Source organism: Pholcus phalangioides, unplaced genomic scaffold (assembly GCF_987345545.1).
Source record: "Pholcus phalangioides strain wild (caught in Gottingen) unplaced genomic scaffold, Ppha-v1.0 ptg000042l_1, whole genome shotgun sequence".
Classification (NCBI taxonomy): domain Eukaryota; kingdom Metazoa; phylum Arthropoda; class Arachnida; order Araneae; family Pholcidae; genus Pholcus; species Pholcus phalangioides.
In genome coordinates, this window is record NW_028301628.1 from 38,098,073 (window position 1) to 38,120,076 (window position 22,004).

General features: G+C 42.0%; 1 protein-coding gene across 2 annotated transcripts in view; it reads right to left on the reverse strand.

Annotated features, from left to right (window-relative positions):
* Positions 1 to 20,916, reverse strand: part of LOC149064999 (uncharacterized) — a 108,381-nt gene extending 87,465 nt beyond the window's left edge. Inside the window, exon 1 of one of the 2 annotated variants that reach the window (XM_089254916.1) lies at positions 20,645 to 20,916. The gene's annotated coding sequence lies outside the window, so the exon portion shown is untranslated. The remainder of the gene's footprint in view (positions 1 to 20,644) is intronic. The other variant, XM_089254920.1, reaches the window with a different exon arrangement.
* Positions 20,917 to 22,004: the final 1,088 nt, after the last annotated feature.

Here is a 22,004-nt window from a genome sequence, read left to right on the forward strand (position 1 = left end):
TTCTAAAATTTCTCTCAAATTCATTCTAAATTTTCTGAAATTAATTCTTAATTTTCTGGAATTAATTCTTAATTTTCTGGAATTAATTCTTAATTTTCTGAAATTAATTCTTAATTTTCTGAAATTGATTCAAATTTTCTGAAATTGATTCAAATTTTCTGAAATCATTTCTAAATTTTCTGAAATTAATCCTGAATTTTCAGGAATTCTGAAATTATTATTAAGCTTTCTGAAATTCTGAAATCGATTCGAAATTCTGAAATTATTTTTAAATTTTCTGAAATTTATTCTAAATTTTCTGAAATTTATTCTAAATTTTCTGAAATTTATTCTAAATTTTCTGAAATTTATTCTAAATTTTCTGAAATTTATTCTAAATTTTCAGAAATTCTAAATTGATTCTGAATTTTTTGAAATTAATTCTAAAGTTTCTAAAATAAATTATAAATTTTCTGAAATTAATTCTAAATTTCCTCTCGAAACCATTCTGAATTTTCTTAAATTCTGAAATTAATTCCAAAATTTCTCTCAAATTCACTCTAAATTTTCTAAAATTAATTTTAAATTAATTAATTTGGAATTAATTAAAATTATTTTAGTATTCATTAAATTTACCAACAATGCTTGGGTACTAAGCATAATCGCCGGTAAAAGTGATAAATTTATCAAACTTACCAAAACAATTATCGATTATACAGAACAACGGTTATCATGTATAATAACCGGATTCTTCACGTTCACCGTAACATATATATATTTTTTATGTATACGACCCCTTGAGAAATTTAAGACATTTCGAGTCATTTGAAAACTTTTTGCAATTGAAAGTACGTGTTTCTAAAGCCAACGGTTGCAGAGATATCCTATGTGCAAATAATTTGGGACGTTCTGTGCGCGAATATTTCATTGTTGTAATTTCAATTTGCCTCCACAGTATTTCCGCCTTGGGGAGGTCGGAACAGATTCTTGTCGACGCGATCTCTGGAACCAACGAAGCAGGAGGAACCGAAATAAATGGAATTTCGCTGAACGCGCCATTTCCAAATTCGTCCCCGGTAAAAAAAAAAAAAGAAGCGAGTGTTTCTAATGTCAAGTTCAATGAAGGTCGACTCTCTGTTTTTTTTTAATCCTATTTTGTTTTGCTTCTCAAGGAGGGCTTGACGGAGATCCAAGGATAACAGAATGGGAATCCATCCATACAACTAAACAAGTCTCCTTCCGTTTCCTCTTGAAATCGAAATAGAAAGATGCGTTAATCTGATTAAGAAAGTTTTCTGCTGAGCAAATCACGGCAACTCTTGGCTTCTTGGCGGCTTCTTTGTTTTTTTTGTTTTTTTTTGGTGTACGATGAGATCTCGTTGGCGATCAAACAACCGGGCCATCTAAAACACACTTCAGCAACCTATGGTTCGCGGGCCGAATGTGGCACTCGGAGTCATCTGATGTGACCCGCGATCTCAAACCTACTTTTGTAAAAATTAACTAAGCGGTACATTGCTAGATCATTCAAGTGACCCGGCGGTGCAGTTGCACATCATATGAGTGCCCACCCGGGCATGGCACGGGAGCCTCACAAAAATGAAAATTAGTTGAAATTTTGGAGAATTTGCCTGATAGGGCCCTGAAACCTGGAAAACCAGACACACTCCCACGTTACTATTCCTATGGAACCTCCAACGTATAGGGAGTGTGCTGGAAAGCAGCCAATCCCCACAAGGAATCCCAGAGGTGGACCCACCACCACAACCCCATCGGCTCCCCACAGTTCGCAACCACCGGAACAGCCCCCACAGACAAGAAAAGACCAATAGGCCTGATAGGGCCCCCAAAAAAAATCACTTGGCTCGGGGGCCCATGATGCTCTTGAGACGGCCCTGCCCATGGTTTATTCCCCAATCACTAAAGCGACCTCGCGGCATAGTTCTGGAGCACTCAAATGGCACGCGGTACATTTCCAGATGACTTAAATGAGTCTTGGCACATTTTTTAGATCACTTAAGTGACCTGCGGCATTTTTACAGATCACTTGAGTGATCCGTGACACACTTCCAAAGCACTTACATATCGCATAAGTAAGCTGCAGCGTGGTTCCACACCAGTATGAAGTGGCCCGCGACACGTTTTCAAATCAGTGAAGTGGCCCGCGACACGTTTTCAAATCAGTGAAGTGGCCCGCACTCTACTAGAGGTCGAGCACCTTCGATCTAAAAGCACGTACCCACTAGAGACGGAATTATGGCTTAGCAGCCTCAGGGAAGTGCAAAATTTTGCCGCCCTTTACACATGTTGGTTAGTTTTCTTAACAACTCATACCTCATATTTGCCACACTAAAAGAAAGCATGCTTAGTATGTATGTCTCTGTCTCTAAGTCACTCTTTTGGTCACTCACATGCTTTCACAATATTTAGGTATTTCTTTTAATCAGTTACTGATCTGACCACTCGCTCTCTAGGTCATTCTTTTAGCCATTAACATGGTTTGGACACTCACATGATTGCACCTCTCCAGATCACTATGGTCAGACATGCTTACAAACTCTATATTTCATTCTATTAATCTCATACTGACTTTGTTCCTCTTCCTCTAAGTTAATCTCTTGGTCGCTCACATGCTTGCGCAGTCTCTGGGTCGGGCAGACTTTGGGGGAAAAGGCGACCATCACTCAGCGGGAATTGGTGAGAAACGTCAACTATCAGTTGGGTCAACTATTACAGTTAGCGAAAATTTGCGAGACAAGTCGATCATTAGTTGGCAGTAATTGGCGAAAAAGTCAGCGAAAATTTGTGAGAAAAGTCAACCATCAGTTGACGTGAAATTGACGAAAAAGTCAAGTATCAGCGAAAATTTGCGAGAAAAATCAACCATCAGTTAAAGAAAATTTGCGACAAAAGTCTACCATCAGCTAAAGAAAATTTGCGACAAAAGTCAAATCAGTTGGTGAAAAAGACAGCGAAAATTTGTGAGAAAAGTCAACCATCAGTTGGTGGTAATTGGCGAAAAAGACCGCGAAAATTTGCGAGAAAAGTCAATCATCTGATGGGGATAATTTGTGAAAAACTATTAGTTGGCGGCCACTGGAGAAAAGTCAATCATCAGTAAAGCCAATCTCAGTTCGATTTTCCTTCGATGATCAATCGATAAGATCCCCTTTTGTTCACAAGCCACGCTAAGGGAAAGTAACACTTTCCCAACATGTATTTAGTGTTGAGCCATATTTTACCGATAAGCATCGTTTAGTCACTCGTGGTCAACAATAAAAATAGAGTTCAATGGCCGCCACCATCACCACACACTTTAGTTTCGGTTTCTGAAAATAGAATAACGTTTTCGTGATCGAATCGTTTTCTTGTGAAACAAAATGGCCGTTTTTATCGCTTGACCCTGTTATTGTTTCTAATTTCGTGTCCGTGATTGCATTTGTTTCTTTTGTTATTGTTATCGTTACCTCGATGTTGAAATCGAAGGGATTTTTCAATGCAGGGTGGCCAGACGTCCAGAGCCAAATTTATGGTTTTGTCGCCCTTTAGCCATTCTAATATCTAATTTTCTTGACCACTCAATCCTCAAATTTGCTGCCCTGAGATATGGCTAACTTAATTCCCCCTGTAAGTATGCTTCTGTCCTAAAATCACTCTTCTGGTCACTCACACACTTCTCTACGTTACTCCCGTACTCACACAAGCTCTAGGTCACTCACTTCATTAATAGATCACTCACATGCGCACACACTTTCTTATATATCTTCTTTCGGTCACTCCGATACCTACCATCTCTATGTCACTCTTTTACTTACACAATGTCTAGATCACTCCCACACTTACACACTCTCTAGGTCACACACTAACCTGGCGCACCTCTTACTCACTCTTTCAATCACTCACTGACCAGCAGCTCATTCTCTTGGCCACTCTTTTGGTCACTCACGCTCTTACACATTCTGTCACTCACGCTCTTACACATTCTGTCACTCACGCTCTTACACATTCTGTCACTCACGCTCTTACACATTCTGTCACTCACGCTCTTACACATTCTGTCACTCACGCTCTTACACATTCTGTCACTCACGCTCTTACACATTCTGTCACTCACGCGCTTGTACACTGTTTTGTTCTCTCACATGCTTGCAAACTCTCTAGATCACCCGTTCGGTCACTCACTGAACTTGAACTGGTCTTTCGCTCTCTAGGCAGGGGCCTGTAAAAATTTTGCCAAACCTTTTTCTGATTCTTCTACTTTTTTTTCGTCACAGAGTCACTCATTCCTCAAAATTTCCACCATGGGCAAGCCCTCTCTCAAAATTGTCCCCTTCCCCGTAATATTACGCCACTACTCTCTACCTATAATTATCTTTAGACAACTCGTATCAGTTATCCCAAAAATGGCCACTCTTGGCGACATTCCAATTGAAAAGAAATAAAGGAAAGCAAATTTTTATTCGCCAAACAGTTCAAAATTAATGGTATCTATGAATTCAAATGGGGAAAAAAAATGAATTGACGCCTTCTGGAGGTGTCTCGTCGAATATTCCGGCGGCGACGTTCGAAAATAATATTGTTTACCACACATACACACCATAGAGAGAATTTGGCAGCATCTTCGGTAGAATATGCTTCTTTTCCCCCCAAGGTCTGGCTGAAAAGTGTCGACAACAACCTCTCACAGACCCCCAAAAAGAAACAGCTGGAATGTGTTACGGGTCCTTGAAAGAATCCCAATGAGTCACTTTCGTTCGCGAACGAACCTTGGCTCCATCCCGCACAAAAGAATCAACAAGAATAAAAGATGATGATGCCACCACCAACCAACCATCTTCATCGCCATCTTTTTGGATCGTTGCTTAGGATTTTTATCTCTCTCTCTCTCTCTTTTTAGGATGCCATCGTCACCACCATCATCGTCATCTCTAATATTGTTAAGAACCCTCAAAATAGAGACCCTTGAGTCAAAGGAATATCTTTGGTGGAGACAATCGTTTCCGGGACTCCAAGATGTAGTGAATCCATGGGGGGGAACGAATTTATATCTAAAGAACTCGTTCTGTACGGTTATGGTTTTTGGGACGTGGTAGGATTCTGGCATCACTCGTGAAAATTTTCGGATTTTTATGAAGATTTCTGTTTGACATGTAGGACTTTTAAAGTTGGCGAATGATGTAAGGGTTAGTGATTACCACAGATAGCAGATACCACATATCTGCTTGTATATGTGGCTGTACACGTTCAAAAGTAAAAATTCTATCCTGATCAGAGGCGTATTTACAAGGGACTTATCGGGCTGTAACCCAGGGCGGCAAATTCAGAGGGTCGGTAAATTTTACGAATGGTTGGTCAAGAAAATTCATTCAGTGGGAGAAAGGAGCCCCACGGGCGGAAACACCATAAATCCGCCTCCGATGAGGGGACTAGGCAACACCACCTGTAGAAGAAGGCCTCCGCACGAAGTTTGTGACGTCACTGAAGAAGGCTATCTCACCTATAGCCATTGGATATACTACAAGAAAGGGTAAAGATGGCGCATGGGTCGGACTGCTATATCTAATGGCTATAGATGAGGAGGCCTTCTTCAATGACGTCACGAGCTTCGTGCGGAGACTTTCTGTTATAGGTAGTGTTAGACTAGGCCAGTGAGCAACGAAGCTAGTGACCCAGCGAGTTCGCAAACATGTGAGTGACCAAAAGAATGACCAAGGGATCAAAGAACCAGATCAGTGAGTGGCCAAGAAAAGAGTGACCTGGGGTGCAAAGAACCGGATCAGAGAGTAACCAAAAGAGTGATTTAGGGAGTAAGGAACCAGATCAGAACCCACCATAAAAAACATAAATCTACCTCCGCCTTGAGAGCGAGGGGCCAAGTCATTAACTGATCAACGAGTGGTCTAGACAGTATGCAAGCATGTGATTGACCAAAACAGTGACTTAGAGAGAGCCAACACCTAGTCATTGAGTGACCAGTAGAGTGACCTAGAGAACAATGGACCAAGTCAGTGAACGACTAAACGAGTGACCAAGAATGACCTAAAAATTGTGTAGCTCACAAGCAGCAAAGCCATAAATCCGCCTCTGGTGGTATGCGTTCTGGCGTCACTCCTAAAATGTTTCGGATTTTTACTGAGATTTCTCTTTGAGGCTTTAGTATTGACGAATAATTTAGGGTTGGTGCTATTCATTAACACGTGACTGCTCTCGTTCAAGGTGAAAATTGTATTCCGAAACTGCCATTCGTCACTGTATCTTAATCGAGACTAATTTTTTCTACCGTCAATGTACACATGTGTTATAATTAACGGCAATGTAGCTTGAATTTTTCTTCTATCTAACTTGGTTATCGATATGGTAGACTGAATTGACCGCAAGATGGCACTTTTGCCACTTCCAAATAACGTGTAGTACCAGACGTCGCTGTCGTAGAAAAGACCAAACTTACTTTCAGTAATGTACGAATTCTTCTTACATGCTGGCTCAACTCAACAATGGCTTTCTTCTGTCAGTCGATGCACCGTGGGGGAATTTTCAACAGGAGTGAAATAAACAATTGCTAAAAAAAGTAACACTGAAAAGTAAACACTTGCCTCACAACCGAACGAAAGTTCATGCAGCCGCAAAAGTGATGTCAAGGTGTAGTATAATCCTCTTCACTCTTTCTTCGGCGCCCTCTGCAGTCGATTCATGAAATTTAATGGTTGAATTTGATAATCCAAACACTACAGAAAACTGCAGAAGAGAATGATTTACAGGATCCTTCATCTGTTTTCAAACTATGTCCAAGCTATGCAGATGAGGCTAATTGGTTTTACAAAACTGTTCGAAGAATCTCAGTGTATTTCTAACATCTACAGATGGTGTGCCATACATCTAAGGGTCTGCCCGGTCATGGCCAGTAGGTCTCAAATTCGTTGGGGATTGAGTGATGATCAGATTTGGTGATATGATTTTCAAGGAAAAGCATAGAAGTTTAACGATTATAAATTTTCGATGGCGCTATCTGTTGGGAAGCCCGCAACCCAGAAAGGCCAAATGAATTAATCTATTTAAAAGCAAAGAATCCTCTCCAGTGTTCCTATCGAAAATCATCGAAGCCGTGCTGTTCAGGTAATTAGATTTCACACGAGCCCCACCGTCGCCACAGTGGTGAAGTTGGTTTTCTGTGGTTCTCAACTTCAAGGCATGATTTTTCAGTGCTGCCATCTATTCTTATATAGAGGGTAGCACTGAAAAATCATACACAACACTAGATACGCACTCAGACTGTTTGGTACACACACTTACACTTCCGGCACAACTCACTAGGTAGTAAATTGCCTATGGCGATAGACCTAAGTTGTGCTCGGTTTGAAAAAAAAAACTTCAAGGCACAAATGAGAGCGGATCTCCCCCTTAAAAAGTCTCGCCACAGAGAGCAACAGACCTACAAACAATACAAATATTCAATCATTACACTTCACTCATTTCACTTCTGAAATATAGATGGCAGCACAGAGAGAAAAATCAGACGCAACAGCAGATACGCACCCAGACTGTTAGGTACGCGCGCGCACACACACACACACACACACACACACTCTTCCGGCACAACTCACTAGATAGTAACATTAAATTGCTTATGGTGATAGACCTGAGTTGTGCTCGGTTTGAAAGAAAGAAAAGAAATAGATTTCACAAAACTATTTGAGCATTCAGTATCACAATGACAGAAATTCGGCCTACGATGGCGGCATCTGTCACGAATCCCGCTACTCAGAAAGGCCAAATGAATTAATCTATTTGAAATCAAAGGATCCTCTCTATTTGCTATCAAAAGTCATCCAAGTCGTGCTGTTCAGGTAATTAGATTTCACAAAACCGTTTGTACAATCAATAAGTAGCCCAATGACAGCAATTTGGCACACGGTGGCGCCATCTGCCGGGAAGCCCGCGACCCAGAAAGGCCAAATGGAATTAATCTATTTAAAAGCAATCAATCCTTGATGCCACGGGTTAAGGAACTCTCAGCGGCGAAAAGCGTGAAGAATCATAAAGGGACGGTAATGTCTCCGTTGAGAGAGAGAGAGTTGTCACTTCTTCATTCTATTTCTGTGAATGAAAGGCCCCGATTGTCTGTCATTATCAGCAACAAAGATATCTTTTACCACCCTCGAAAATGTCTCTGTTAATGGCACCCCAACGGGAGCAGACAATTAAGATCGACGTGCAATTGGCCTGAAATTTCTGGAACGCGAGTCCTTGCGCGACTGGAACTCCTTTCTTCTTGCCGCGTTCTTGGCGTTCCGTTCAACTTAGTCGCGTTGCTATTTACAACACATCCATGTTCCACATTATTCCCTTTCCCCCAAGGAAAAGGAAACATTTACACACACACACGAGGACGATTCTTTCTTTACTTTCATCAGCGATTCTCAATTAAGGGACTATGAATAGAATGTTCGAGAATGAACTGGGCGGATGAACGGATTTCGGTCGGCCCTTAAACCATTCATTCAAAGATTCTCGGTTAGATTCAAACCGATATTGTTGTAATGGTCAGCGGATGGGTCACATGTTTGAATTAACGATTTTCTGGATTTGAATCTCAGTGGGGTCGTTGGTATCGATAAATGGATTCGATACTGGCCTGGTCATTTTTTTGGGACACGGCTAAGTTTTCCCAGCATAGCTCAGGTATTTGGCCACCTGCTTATATCTCCTCGTTGAGACAGAGTGGTGGGCCATGTTCTGGTTAGAAGGAGGCCTGGCCATATGTAGAATGGCGGAGAGGGTTTACAGTCATTGATTTACGGCCTACGGCTCCGCGGGACAAATTACAAATTGGGCCCCCCCCCCCCGTAGTTATCTGATGTCTGATGTCTGTTGCACGAAATCCAGAACCAAATTTTGTGGAAAATGAATGAGGAAAAACGGAGAAGAGAGTTAATCTCACTCATGGGGCCGGTTAGACTGATGACATGGCCCGGCAGTAGAAAAATACTGCTCTAGACCACTTAATTAAGTGACCCGCGCTCTCCTAAAAGTGCGACACCTTTGATTCACGAGCTCTTTGTTCAGCACAAAATGAATTTAGTGATGGTTGTTGAGTGTACTCCGATTAAGTTTATAACTCTGACTAAAAGTCTGAAGATATTCTGATGACTCCCTTATTTGAACTAAGAGGTTCAATACTAAAAGGTCTAAGGGTCAGGGGTTCTTAAACTTTTGTGTTTCACGGACCCTTGGTGTCAATAAGGTGAACGCCAGGGACTCCCAATGAAATGAAGGCCGCTGACCCCTTTACCGAATAATATTTAGCAACAATAAATTGTTTTCTCATCCAACCTCAGAGACTTCCGAAACCTTCACAAATACGCCAAAGGGTCCGTGGAACCAACATGTTAAGAACCACTGGTCTAATCAGTCACTTGATGGACTTACTTGGTTATATATTCAGGATACTGTTGATTACAGGAGTACTCGGGGAGAGGGGGAACACAGAGTGCCCGTGTTCTCCCCCCTCCCAAGCCGACCAAAATTAGGAGTAAAATTAATATTTCTGTGAAAAAATTAAAATATCGAAAGAAAAATACCCTTTATATATGCTATACTAACCAATTTCGGTTAATTCAAATGCATTTTGAAGGGTGAAAACTCAAAATTTCCGGGAAAACAATTTTTCCGCCGCCTCCCAGAGGTCGATCCTGCGTACGGCCCCGCTGTTGATGCACGTAGCATGAAACGTTGGACATTTTTTTAAAATTTCAGTGAAAGTTATAACAAGTATGGCTTATAACGACGATCTTGATATAACGAAGATATAACTGATTTGAAGGTGATTGTCAAAGGGCTAATGTTACAGAAAATATCCGCTTATAACGAGAAGTCCGTTATAACAAAAAATTTTCCTGTGATTGTGATCTGTCGTTATAACGGACTTCTACTGTATTTGATAGTCGTGCCCCCCCCCCCCCGAGCTCCTGTAAAGTGAATTTTTATTCGAAATGATAAAGATCATCCCGGGCTCCACGACTGGAGCCCTATCAGCCCTAACCTTATGGGAGGCCATGTTGATAGTTCTGGGGTAGATTTAAGACCTGAAGTGGTTTTTTTTCGTAGAACTGAACTTAAACACTAATAAAAAACAACAGCAAAGGGAACCATTCCCCTCTTCGGCATGATTTTTCAATGGAAAGGTGAGACGTATACCTCGGTCATCCCATAATTGTGCCGCCGGTCACTCAAGTGATCTTTATTATATCCCACGGCTCCCCCTTAGTGATTCGGAGAAGTGCCGCTTAGTTCATTTTTACAAAATTGGGTTTGAGATCGCGGGCCATGCGTGGGTTGAGCATTTTTGCTCTATGTGTTTGTAGAAAAATCTCTGGGCCAGGGATTCTCGCACTCTTTCCACTGGCAGCGCATTTCCTAATAAATGCTTATCAGCGGCTCCTAAAGCAGTTTAACAAAGAATCGCTTCGAAGAACCTTTGCCGCGGCGCCCCTGACAAAGGTTGGCACAGTTCGAGAACCCCCCTGCTATTAGCGAATGTTTCATCACGATCCTAGCGATGTAGAATATTTGCTGAAACTTCCAACAGCTTTCCGGGTCCTGAATGAGACCGTGTATCATCCAGCGGGTTGGATAACCTCCCACTACAAAAAGGGCGTCGAACTCGACAGCCACTGACACTACTCCTTTTAAAACAGAGCTCAGAAATTTGAAGGGAACAAGAGAAAGGATGAAATATTTACACGTTGTAATGGACAGATATATACGGGGGCGGCCTTTTTCAACTGAATCCTCGGGCCCAAAACAACAACAACCACTTATAACCAGCTCGTATCGCACCAGACAGGGTCTGTGGTTAAAAGCATTTCCTTTTCGTTCGTTTGAACCTCTGCAAAAAACCTCTCGCTCCACGTGTAAACATCCACAAAGAGACGAGATATTTACGAGCACCATACAGAAAGACATGATACAAGTACGTACTCCGCGTTATGGTAACCTTAGAGATTTATGGAAGAGGAGGACCTGCTGATAACACTTATCTCTTATCTCAAGCGTTGAGGAGGTCTTTGGCCGTTTAAAAAAGGCGCACACGAATGATATCTCTTTGTGTACAAACATTATGTGAACGGGTAAAGTAGGGGGAGTAAATGGCTTCAACGCATGCCAACGGCCATAAACGAGGCTTCCGGCTTCCCACACGAATGTTTATCCTTAACTCCTGCTGATGGTGATTTAAAAAGTTTGGTGTAAACTTTTTACACCATAAAAGAGTCTTGGATTTGAACGTGGCGAAAGATTTCTCATCTTTCGGATCTGACGCTCGTTGTCCAATGAAAAGCTGTAGAAGGTTCAAATGAATGATACAAAAACGAAACTCGCTGTTCCATAAATTGTACCGGAACTTGTTGGAGTCTAAAAACTATAGCGAATGCGCTGGCAAAGATGGCTTTCTGTTCAAGCTTCAATTGCTTCCCAACAAGGTTGAGCAATCAATAAAATTGTCTATGCCGTTTGTAAAAATTCACATAGTGGAACTTCGCTACAACGATACTCCGACGGATACAGGAAACTGCCCAAGTGAGGAAATATAGATGTTTCAGGAAAGGAAAATTCATCTCTGCCCTCAAACCCCGGTCTCGTTTGCGGACGAGTACTCTACCAACTAAGCTATGAAGACAGAATTTCCACTCCTTGGAGCGTATGTATATCCTGAATGGCTCCATGCAATGTACGGTGGCAACATTCTACTAATAGCTCGCAAATGACATCAGGGCCACCGCGTGAGGGCAGAGATGAATTTTCCTTTTTCCTGAAACATCGATATCTCCTCACGTAGCCAGTTTCTTGTATCTGTCGTTTTAACAAGGGAGAGCGACGTCTTTCGTCATATACCGCCATCTGGTGGGCCTGATGTCATTTGCGAGCTATTAGTAGAATGTTGCCACTGTCCATTGCACGGAGCCATTCAGCATATACACACGCTCCAAGGAAAGAAAATTCTGTCTGTCTTCATAACTTAGTGGGTAGAGTACTCGTCCGGCAAACGAGAGACCGGGGTTCGTGTCCCCGTGAGGGCAGATGCCAACAACAGCATCAATTTGAAGGCAACTGATGATAATAATATCCGCCATCATCAACCATTTTCAATCCGATGCTGGATGAAGGTCTCTGAATTTTTCCGTTTTACTCCGTCTGATGCTTTTGCCATCCAGTTGACTCCGGTCACTTTTAGGATCCCGTCGATCCATCTTGCGTGGGGACGCCCTTCTCGAACGTCTAACACCATGGGGCTACCAACCCAGAATACTTGTGGTCCATCTGTTGTCTTGTCTTCTTGCAATATATCCAGCCCATTTCCATTTTGAACATTTAATTCTTTTCATGATATCATATACCTTTGTGTGCTTCCTTATCCAAGTGCTCTTCTCGTAATGCCTAACATACAACTTTCCGTGTATTCCTTTGTATCGTCTTGCTTGCGAGTGTCCATGTTTCAGCTTCTTAAGTCAGTGCTGGTAGCACACACTGATTAAACACTTTTCTTTCAGGCATAATGGCATGTGGCTCTTCAGAATTACACAGTTTTGCCAAAAGTGCTCCATCCGATCCTGATCCTTCTGTTTATTTCATTAATGATTCCGTTGTCCATGGTAAGTTCTTGTCCCAGGTATACATAGCTTTATACTTCTTCTATCTCTGTGTTGTTGAGCAAGATTGACCTCTTCAACGCAAAGGGGTTGAACATAACTTTTAGTCTTTTGCAGATTCATTTTCAAACCCACCTGAATACCTGCCTTCGCTAGTTCTTGTATGATTTCTTCTAATTCGACTGGATTACTGCTGATAATAACAATGCCGTCGGCAAAACGCAAATAAGTGAGAAATTCTCCATTTATTTTAATTCCCTTCTCATCCAAATCCAGTTTTCTGAATGGTTCAGAACCCTTCCCCCTCCCCTAATATGAAAGGCCCCAAAGTTCATATTCACCATATTTCTAACTCAAGACTTACACAATCCTTTAAGTCAGGACTTAACTCACTGAGGTCAAAAGAAAAAATTATACAGTGAGGAAAAAAAGCAAGCCACGCATTTGTTACACCAGAGTCTGAAAGGGAACCAGAATGATTTGAAAATGCAGTGCTACCTCGATATAACGATAGTCTGCGGCTCAAGGAAAAAATATCGTTGCAGAGAGGTTTTCTCTCGTTATATGCTACTGCTTGATATAACAATAGTATATAATGTATATATGCTTATTTATTTACAATAACCCCAGAAGGCATGAAATGCACTTATACTGGAAGAAAAAAAAAACGGGAAGCACTTCGCATACGGAGTCAGGTCGAAATCCTCAATAGCGGAAACAAATCTTGCGTAGGAGGCGCATAGAAGTTCTGATGGCAGACTGTTCCATATTCTCGCCACGCGGCATCTGTATCCGTGGAAAAAGCAATCTCTTCTGGCGTTAGTATTCTTATTTGGAAGCGATGCCTACGTAGGTCAACTCGCCTGTCTATGATCTCGAAGAAAGGTTCTCTCGATGGTAGATAAACAGTTTGGTTAACTAGTTTGTAGCACATCTTCAGATCTGCAGCGATTCTACGCCATTCCAGCGCGTGCAAACCCAGAAATTGAAGTCTCTGACAACAAGATAGACCGCTCATGCCTGGTGTTCGTTTAGTAAACGATCTCTGTGACTTTTCGAGGAGCTTCATGCCCTTGATTTTGTAAGGGCTCCATACTTGCGAACAGAACTCCAGAGTCGGGCGAACGTACACACAGAAAGCATATGACAACGTATGCGATCACACTTACGGGGTATGCCGTATATAACATATATGAAATTCTATTAGCTTTGCAGACTATGCCATGATAATGATCAGTGAAATCGCAATACCTAAATCCACGCATGTATCCAATTGCTGTAACGTTTCATTACCTAGTTGATAATATTAAGGATCGGTGCGTCTACCTAAATGAATTGATCCCCTTTTTGATGATGAAATAGGTAGCTTATACTGACAACTCCACTTGAAAAGTTGTTGGCGTGCAATTCTTAGGCCCCTAGTGTTTCCCACTGGAGAGAATAACTTCACGTCATCAGCGAATTGCAATAGAGAGATGGGTGACACAGCCTGAGTAATATCGTAAGTGTACAAAGTAAATAAGATCGGGCCTAACACCGATCCCTGGACAACTCCGCTCGGCACCTGACATTCTCTAGACATCACGCTGGCTACGCGAACCTGATGAACTCTGTCTGACAGCAGTTCTTGAATTACCCTCACAACTTTATCCGGAACCCCCATGCAAGCTAGCTTCCTCAGTAGTAGCAATCTGTCTACTTTATCAAATGCCTTTTGGAAATCGACATAAATTACATCCATCTCTTGTCCAGAGTCTATAGCACTCTCCCATATATCATGACAAATCAACTGCTGCACTGGTAAGGAGCGGCCAGGAATGAAGCCAAACTGAACTGAGGGATTAGGCCCATCTCGACGTCAAATGGAAGTAACTGATTGACGATGCATCTATCGAAAATTTTGCAGGATTGCCCGGTTAACGATACCGGGCGATAATTATTCGATATAACGATAGCGTATATTATATGCTACCTCTCGATATAACGATAGCGTATATTATATGCTACCTCTCGATATAACGATAGCGTATATTATATGCTACCTCTCGATATAACGATAGCGTATATTATATGCTACCTCTCGATATAACGATAGCGTATATTATATGCTACCTCTCGATATAACGATAGCGTATATTATATGCTACCTCTCGATATAACGATAGCGTATATTATATGCTACCTCTCGATATAACGATAGCGTATATTATATGCTACCTATCGATATAACGATAGCGTATATTATATGCTACCTATCGATATATTGCTAGCCTCTCTACGACAATATTTTTCTTGATCCGCCGACTATCGTTGTATCGAGATTTCACTGCATTTTCAAATCATTCTGGTCATTTCAGAAAATTTACAGGAAAAATTTTCATTTTATACCTCTCTGTTCACTGAAGGCCTATTTTATGTAAGGCCATTTTAACCCCGATTGAGCTTTTTTCATAGTTAATGACAAGTATTGAAAAGAGCTGGAAAAATCGTTTTTAAAAATATATTGTGAATTGTACTGCTTATAGGGCCTTACTTACTGAAGATGCGAAAGCCTCAAAAATCACACATAAAATAAATGTATTGAAGTAACATTCAGTGGGTATATATATATACGGGGGGGGGGGGTGCTTAGCGAGCCCAGGACAGGGGAAAATTTGAGAAATGATTGGCCAAGAAAATTAGTAGAATGGGGGAAAGGCGGCAAAATTTGTAACCCTCAATAAATCCAACTCTAAACATAGACATCTAAGGGCTAAGTCAGTGAGTGACTAAAAAAGTAACCCAGAATGTTTGCAAGCACGTGAGTTTGCAAAAGATGACTTAGAACGTGAGCAATCTTGTGAACGACCAGAAGGAATTTTCTACAGAGCGAGGAAACAGGTCAGCGAGTGACCTAGAGCGTGTGCAAGCTTGTGAATGACCAAAGCAGTAACCTGTATATTGTGAATTGTACTGCTTGTACGTATAGGGTCTTACTGAAGACGCGCAAAGCCTCAAAAATCACACATAAAATAAATGTATTGAAGTAATATTCAGTGGGTACATATATATATGTACGGGGGGGGGGTGCTTAGCGAGTGTGCAAGCTTGTGAATGACTAAAGCAGTGACCTAAAGAGTGTGAAAGCATATCAATGGCCGAAAAAGGGATCTAGACAGAGTGTGTATAAGCATGTGAATGACCAAATAGTCAAAGTGACAAAAGAGCGTAAAGGTGTAAAGGATCTTAAAAGGAGCCGGAACCATTTCAGTGAGCAATCAAAAGAGTGACAAAGCAAGGAATCGTGTCAGTGAGCAATCAAAAGAGTGTTGCAAGCATGCGAGTGACCAAAAGAATGTGCAAGCATGCGAGTGACCAAGCGAATGTGCAAGCGTGCGAGTGATCGTAAGAGGGAGTTAGAGACACAAAGCGTACTTGGGGATACCGTGCGGGTTATAACATTAGCACAGGATGGCGAATTCGAGGAAAGGGTATTGAAGGAAATTAGACTAGAATGGGAGAAGGGCGGCAAAACCATAAATACGCCTCTAGTAATATTACTTTCCAAATATCTCTTTTCAGATCCTGGTGCCCTAAATGTGCGGGCTGCTTTTTCTGGCTGTAGAATTTTTATCTTCCGACCTCAGGGAATCAAGCCCTGACTTGAAGGTTTGTGTAAGTTTTCAGTTAGTTGTACGGTCGATATAAACTTCTTAGGCTTTCATCAGAGGGCAGCACTTGAAGTTTAACTTTCGGGGAGTTTTTAAGATGGCTTCCAGGAAAGAAAAGTCCAGCGGGGAAAAGTGTGATTTATTATATAGTATTATAGTATAGTATATAGTATTCCAGAATCTTATCGGTAGTCCCATCGATAAGATTCTGGAAAAAAGTGTATGTGACGATGAACATGCCCTGTATCATCTTGTCTGAAAAAATCTGAACGAAGTGAATCATTTCTGCACAAAATAAATAAATTAATTAATGAAAAAAATTAAGATTTGCGGACATATTTATGTGTTTAATGCACTTTTGACTACCAAAAAATGCAAAAACATTTTGAAAATTACAAAAAAATGATATTTTGTAAAGTTAATTTCTCCACGAAATACTTCTCTGCTAAAACCCTCTTATTTTGCACTTTGCTGAAAATTGAAAGAAAGATTACTTCATGAAAATATACAGTATAGCAGTTTATAGGGGATTTCGTGATTTCTGCAATGGCGCTCTTAAAGGGTTAAACCCTGCTATTTTGAATGACGGCCTGCTCAAAGTAGGGTCGTTTTATAAAAAAATATCGCGGGAGACCTTACGTTGATCTTTAGGATCCTTGAACGCATAATTGGAAGTTAACCACAGTAAAACTTCGTATTATCAAGTAAAACTCCATGAACTTCTGGTATACAGATACGTTGAGATGGACCTGGATTGAAAGCACAGGCATCAGCCCAGGGTGTCATCCAATTTAAGCCAGACCATTTCATAAGAAACTCAAACTGGTGGCAGGGCCGTTTTAAGAGCATCATGGGCCCCGGGACAAGTGATTTTTCTGAGGCCCTACCTGGTGAATTGTCGAAAATCTGAACCGGTTCTCATTTTTGTGAGGCCCCGGGCCGTGCCCGGGTGGGTCCATGCGTTAAGACGGCACTGACTGGTGAGCCACTTTGACGTGAGGGCATCCAACAGTGTGGCGGGAATCGTAATGATTGACAAATACCTATAGGTCATTGCAAAAAAGGAGGACATTTTTTCATCTTTACTGGTGGGGCCAAAAACCCGTACAAGTTAACAGAAAGAAAGGCTTGATTTAAGCCTAATCTATAAAGAGCTGAAACAAGTAACGCATACAGGATGTCCCTGAGCTCATGGGTCAAACTTTGAAGGAAGTGTTGGCGGAATTAACTCTGATGAGAGGATCTCATTGAGTAAAACTTTCAGTCACTGTTGCAACTGTTCGTGAAACACCAGGCATCTTCGAAAGGGCACGCCAATCACTTGCTAGACGCTACCAGGCCTGAATCGATGTTGGTGGTGGTACATTTGAGCACTTACTGTAATTATTAATGTATAAATAAAAAGCTTTTTTTTTTCACTTCCTCAGCAATCCGTGTTTACCCGCCAACCCTTTTCGTTCCCGATCCCACCTTGCCACCCAAAAAAAAATCTCCTTTTTATGTGTATTTTACCTTCCCTTAAAGTTTGGCCCATGAGTTTTGGGACACCCTGTAGATAGGCTTAAATATTCCACCGTCAAAATTTAGCTTTCTCAACGCCTCCAATCACATTGGGACGGTCCACTGGCGTACACAAAGGCGGAGGAGGGGGGGGGCTACAGATTGAGGTTACCAAACACATATCGTACCACAAAGGATACCGACAGTGAGTAAACATAACAGTTAACCAAAATTGCGGACGGTGTAGTTCAGTTCATTTTAATACAAACCTTTTTCCAGGAAATAGAATCGCAACTAAAAATTATAGGTTACTCTGTCGCCCTGGGACAGTGTACATTTTGGCACCCACGGCAAATTTGAACGGGAAAAAGTAAACTTGACGCACTTCCTGCTCCAACGCCCGGGGCACCAGATCCCCCTTGTTGCCGCCCTGTGTGATAGGAAATCAACTTGAGATAATTTCAGTCTCCGCGTATCAATCAGGCAGGACTAAGCTGGAAAGATTCCGTCAGAAGACCCATTGGAATAAATGCCTTTGGACGGGGGGGAGGGGATGCATAGGCGGAGATAGACTTGGAAGTCTGGGGGGGGGGCACGGTAATTATTTCTGGGGGCCACGATGATGATGATGTCAATTCATATACGCATTAGATCAGTCAACTTCACCTTTGACGCTAGGGGGAGGGGGCAATGCCCCTACACCCCCCTCGTATCTCCGCCCATGGGGGCTCTCAACCAGGAATCTACGTACTCTTTGGGAAGTTATTTGGGGTCCTTGAGCTTGGATGAGAAAACTATATCCTCATTGTTTTTAATCACTATGTACCAAGTATCATTTTGTAAAGGGGCTCCTTGACCTTCATTTTTTTTACGAAGGCGTCCATAGACCTCATCTTATTGCCACAAAGGGTTCGTAGACTTCATCTTATTGGCACAAAGGTTCAGGCGAACAGAATAGGTTGGGATCCCCTGCTTCTTGCCCTGTACTCCTGAACGAACAAAGCTTAAACCTAGCGTCTTTACTCGTTCAGCGCCCGGAGCATCAAACATCCCCTTCCATCCTCCAGGCCCTGGACACAAAAGCATGAATTTAAATTTAATATTCCAGGTTCTTAGACCCAATCGCTCTTCGAGAAGCGAATGCGAGCCGATCTCCACGTTAAAAAGACTCGCCCCAGAGAGCAACAGGTATATAAATATCCAATCATTACACTTCTCTCTCAATTCGAAATACAGATGGCAGTACCGAAAAACCAGACACAACACTAGATACGCACTCAGGCACTGTTTAGGTACGCACACACACTCACTCACAATTCCGGCACAACTCATTCGGCAGTAAATTTCCCATAAGGGGCCATTCAAGTATTACGTCAGCCAGCACCCATGGGGGAAAGGGGGGGGGGAGGAGTTTCACATTTGCTGCCTTTTAATGGCGGGGTGGTTTCGAATAATGATTACGTAATAAATTTGGTATGCGAAATCGGGAAATTACCTATAATTTCCGAAAGCACAAGTATGTATGTAAAATAACATTGTCCCTCTGGTACTTGCAACCGGATAGAGGGTCCTCAAAACATCACTTGGCCTAGGGGCTCCATGATTCTGGTAAGTTTTACAGATATGGGTTATAACAAGATCGGAGCTCGACGGTTACATGCCGGAGGTGAAAATCTGGAGGATTAGGCCAATTTTTGGGGGGGGAAGGGAAGGCCGAGTTACACTGGTAGAACGAACTGGTAATTTGGGAGGGTGTAAATCTTCCAGAGAAGTTTTAAGTTACTATCTTTCAAAAAGCATTCTAAATTAACAGAAACTGATTAAAACAACATTCTTTTTACAGTATTCTTTTCGGCAGTATAATTTTTAGGTTTGCGGGAGCAAGGGTCCACTATGTCCGTACGTGCTCTCCAGAGCAAGTAGAGAAATTTCCAAGATGGGAACCAGCAGGGACCCCGGAATTCAAAAATGTTTGGTATTGCTCGAGTAATGAACATGATGTTCACTTGGATATGTATGAAGACCATACGTCACACATTCAACAAAAATGTCTCGTTTTTGGTAAATCCCCCCCATCGCCCGAACCGAGGGGGGGTATGAGCTATATTTGAATGATGATTGGTGCTGCTGAGCAATACCATTCAAATGATTGATGTTGCTTAAGCAACATGAGCACATATGTTCCGGCGTCTCTGGGGACCAGTACCAGTCTAGGAGGTTTTGGCTCAGCCAACACCTCTAGCTCAGTTCACACTTAATTTTGTTGACAAGGGTAGAAGGGAGGGGAGGGGGTCAAAAATGACAGAGTTCCGCTGACGTATTACTTAACCATCCAAGATGGTCTCTCTGGGCGGTCAGCGGTCATGTCTGTCCGTCTGACGTATTATTTGAATAGCTCCTAACGACAGGACCGTTGTTGTGCTCGCTTTGAAAGAAAGACCCAATCGCTCATGGTGCATGTGCATTTCTAGACAAAGCTACGCGTTCAATGTCCAAAAAAACAGTTTACCCATTTGGTAATACTTACTTCATTGCGGTCCATCATGTAATTCCAATTTATATTGACGATTAAGATTGGGGGCGATTGACTTGTGCGCATATAATTGGGCGCTTGATTTAGCACGGACGTTGTGCGCAACGCAGGTTAATTTGATCTAATTTATTTAGAATCATCTAATAATTCAAGCCAGATGCTGTTGGACATTAGAAATTCTGACATCGTGAACTTTCTCAGGCTGCACACGATATACGCACATACACAACAACACTTTCCGACATGCATCAATTCGTTAGGCAATGTTTACTAGGCGCGTGTAGTAGTAGTCCATTGTGTGAACCGCATCCAAAACAAACAACAGAAACGGGACTCACCTGTTAAAGTCCAAAAAAGACAAAAACACAAGGCGTTTCGAATATATATCCAGTGGTGTAGTAGATATGATGGTGGTTGTGGAACTTGACGACGATCGTCAACCGCGTGTCGTGGTTTTTCGTGTTCTGCCGGTGGATGAGAATCGGCTCTTGGATGGAAGACACGCTCTTGCTGCTCTTTCTTTCTTTCTTTTTTCTTTCTTTCTTTCTCTTTCGACTCAAACAGACTCGGAGAATGTGAAGAGATATCTCTTCCCTGAGTCACACAATCACATGACCTACTGAACAAAAAATGGCGGCCGTACGTATCACTCACTCACTTACTCAGTCAGTGCCAAACAGCAAGCACCAAAGACACATAAAATAAGAAAACAGAATGAGAGAGAGAGAGTAAGTAATGTGAAATTGCTTCTGTGGTCTTTTTTAGAAAGTCTCTCACCCTTCGGAATTGAAAAACCTTCTAAAAATAACAGACCGGGAACATTCTTGTAAACATGGCGCCTGCGAAGGTGGTTAGAAACCCTTGTCTCTTGTTCTTCTCTCGGCAGTGGCGTAACTTCTCGACCCTCTCTCTCTCTCTGTACCATGGCGTATCAACTCTTTCAATCACCTTGGGATTGATTGCCACGTGAAAAACCTTCTCTGTTTTGTTGTTTTTTTTCTCTCTCTCTCTGGTCATGGCTTTGACGAGTCATGAAATTGAGCTGATGACACGCAATTCGTGTCTGCAATTTGTCTCTGTCATCTTGACTTCTCGACTCTGAGCGTCTTGCCGTTGTTTCCTTGGTGTCTTCGTTGCTGTTGTTAATTTTTTCATGGTCGTCGTGGTAGGTCTTGATGAGTTTTGTTTTTCCGATTCTAACTCATCTTTCGGTTGTTGGTGGAGATTTAGAATACTTCTGACTTTACCGTCTTCGAGGGGGTGATCGTCCCATACGACCCTGTACGAAAGCGGATTTATGGGGTACACGAGTTTTGCCGCTCTTCTCCCATCCTAGTATAATCTTCTTGACCAGTCACTCCTCGAATTCGCCACCCTGTGGTATCAGCCGCTTGGCCCCGTGTCTCTTCGGCCGATCCGATGCTCACACAATATCTAGGTCACTCTTTTGATCATACAGATCATGCTTGGACCCCACCAGACTTTGAAGTGTATCTCCGCCTATGAGGAGGGATCTCGAGAGTGTGCTAAATCCATCTTTTGGTCATTCGCACATGCTCACACGCTCTATTTTTTGTCGCTCACTGCCCTGGTTTAACTTTCTATGTCTCTCTATTAATTATTCACGTACTTGCACGTTCTAGATCACTCTTTTGGTCATTCGCATGCTCATACACTCTCGAGGTCATCAAATGACAA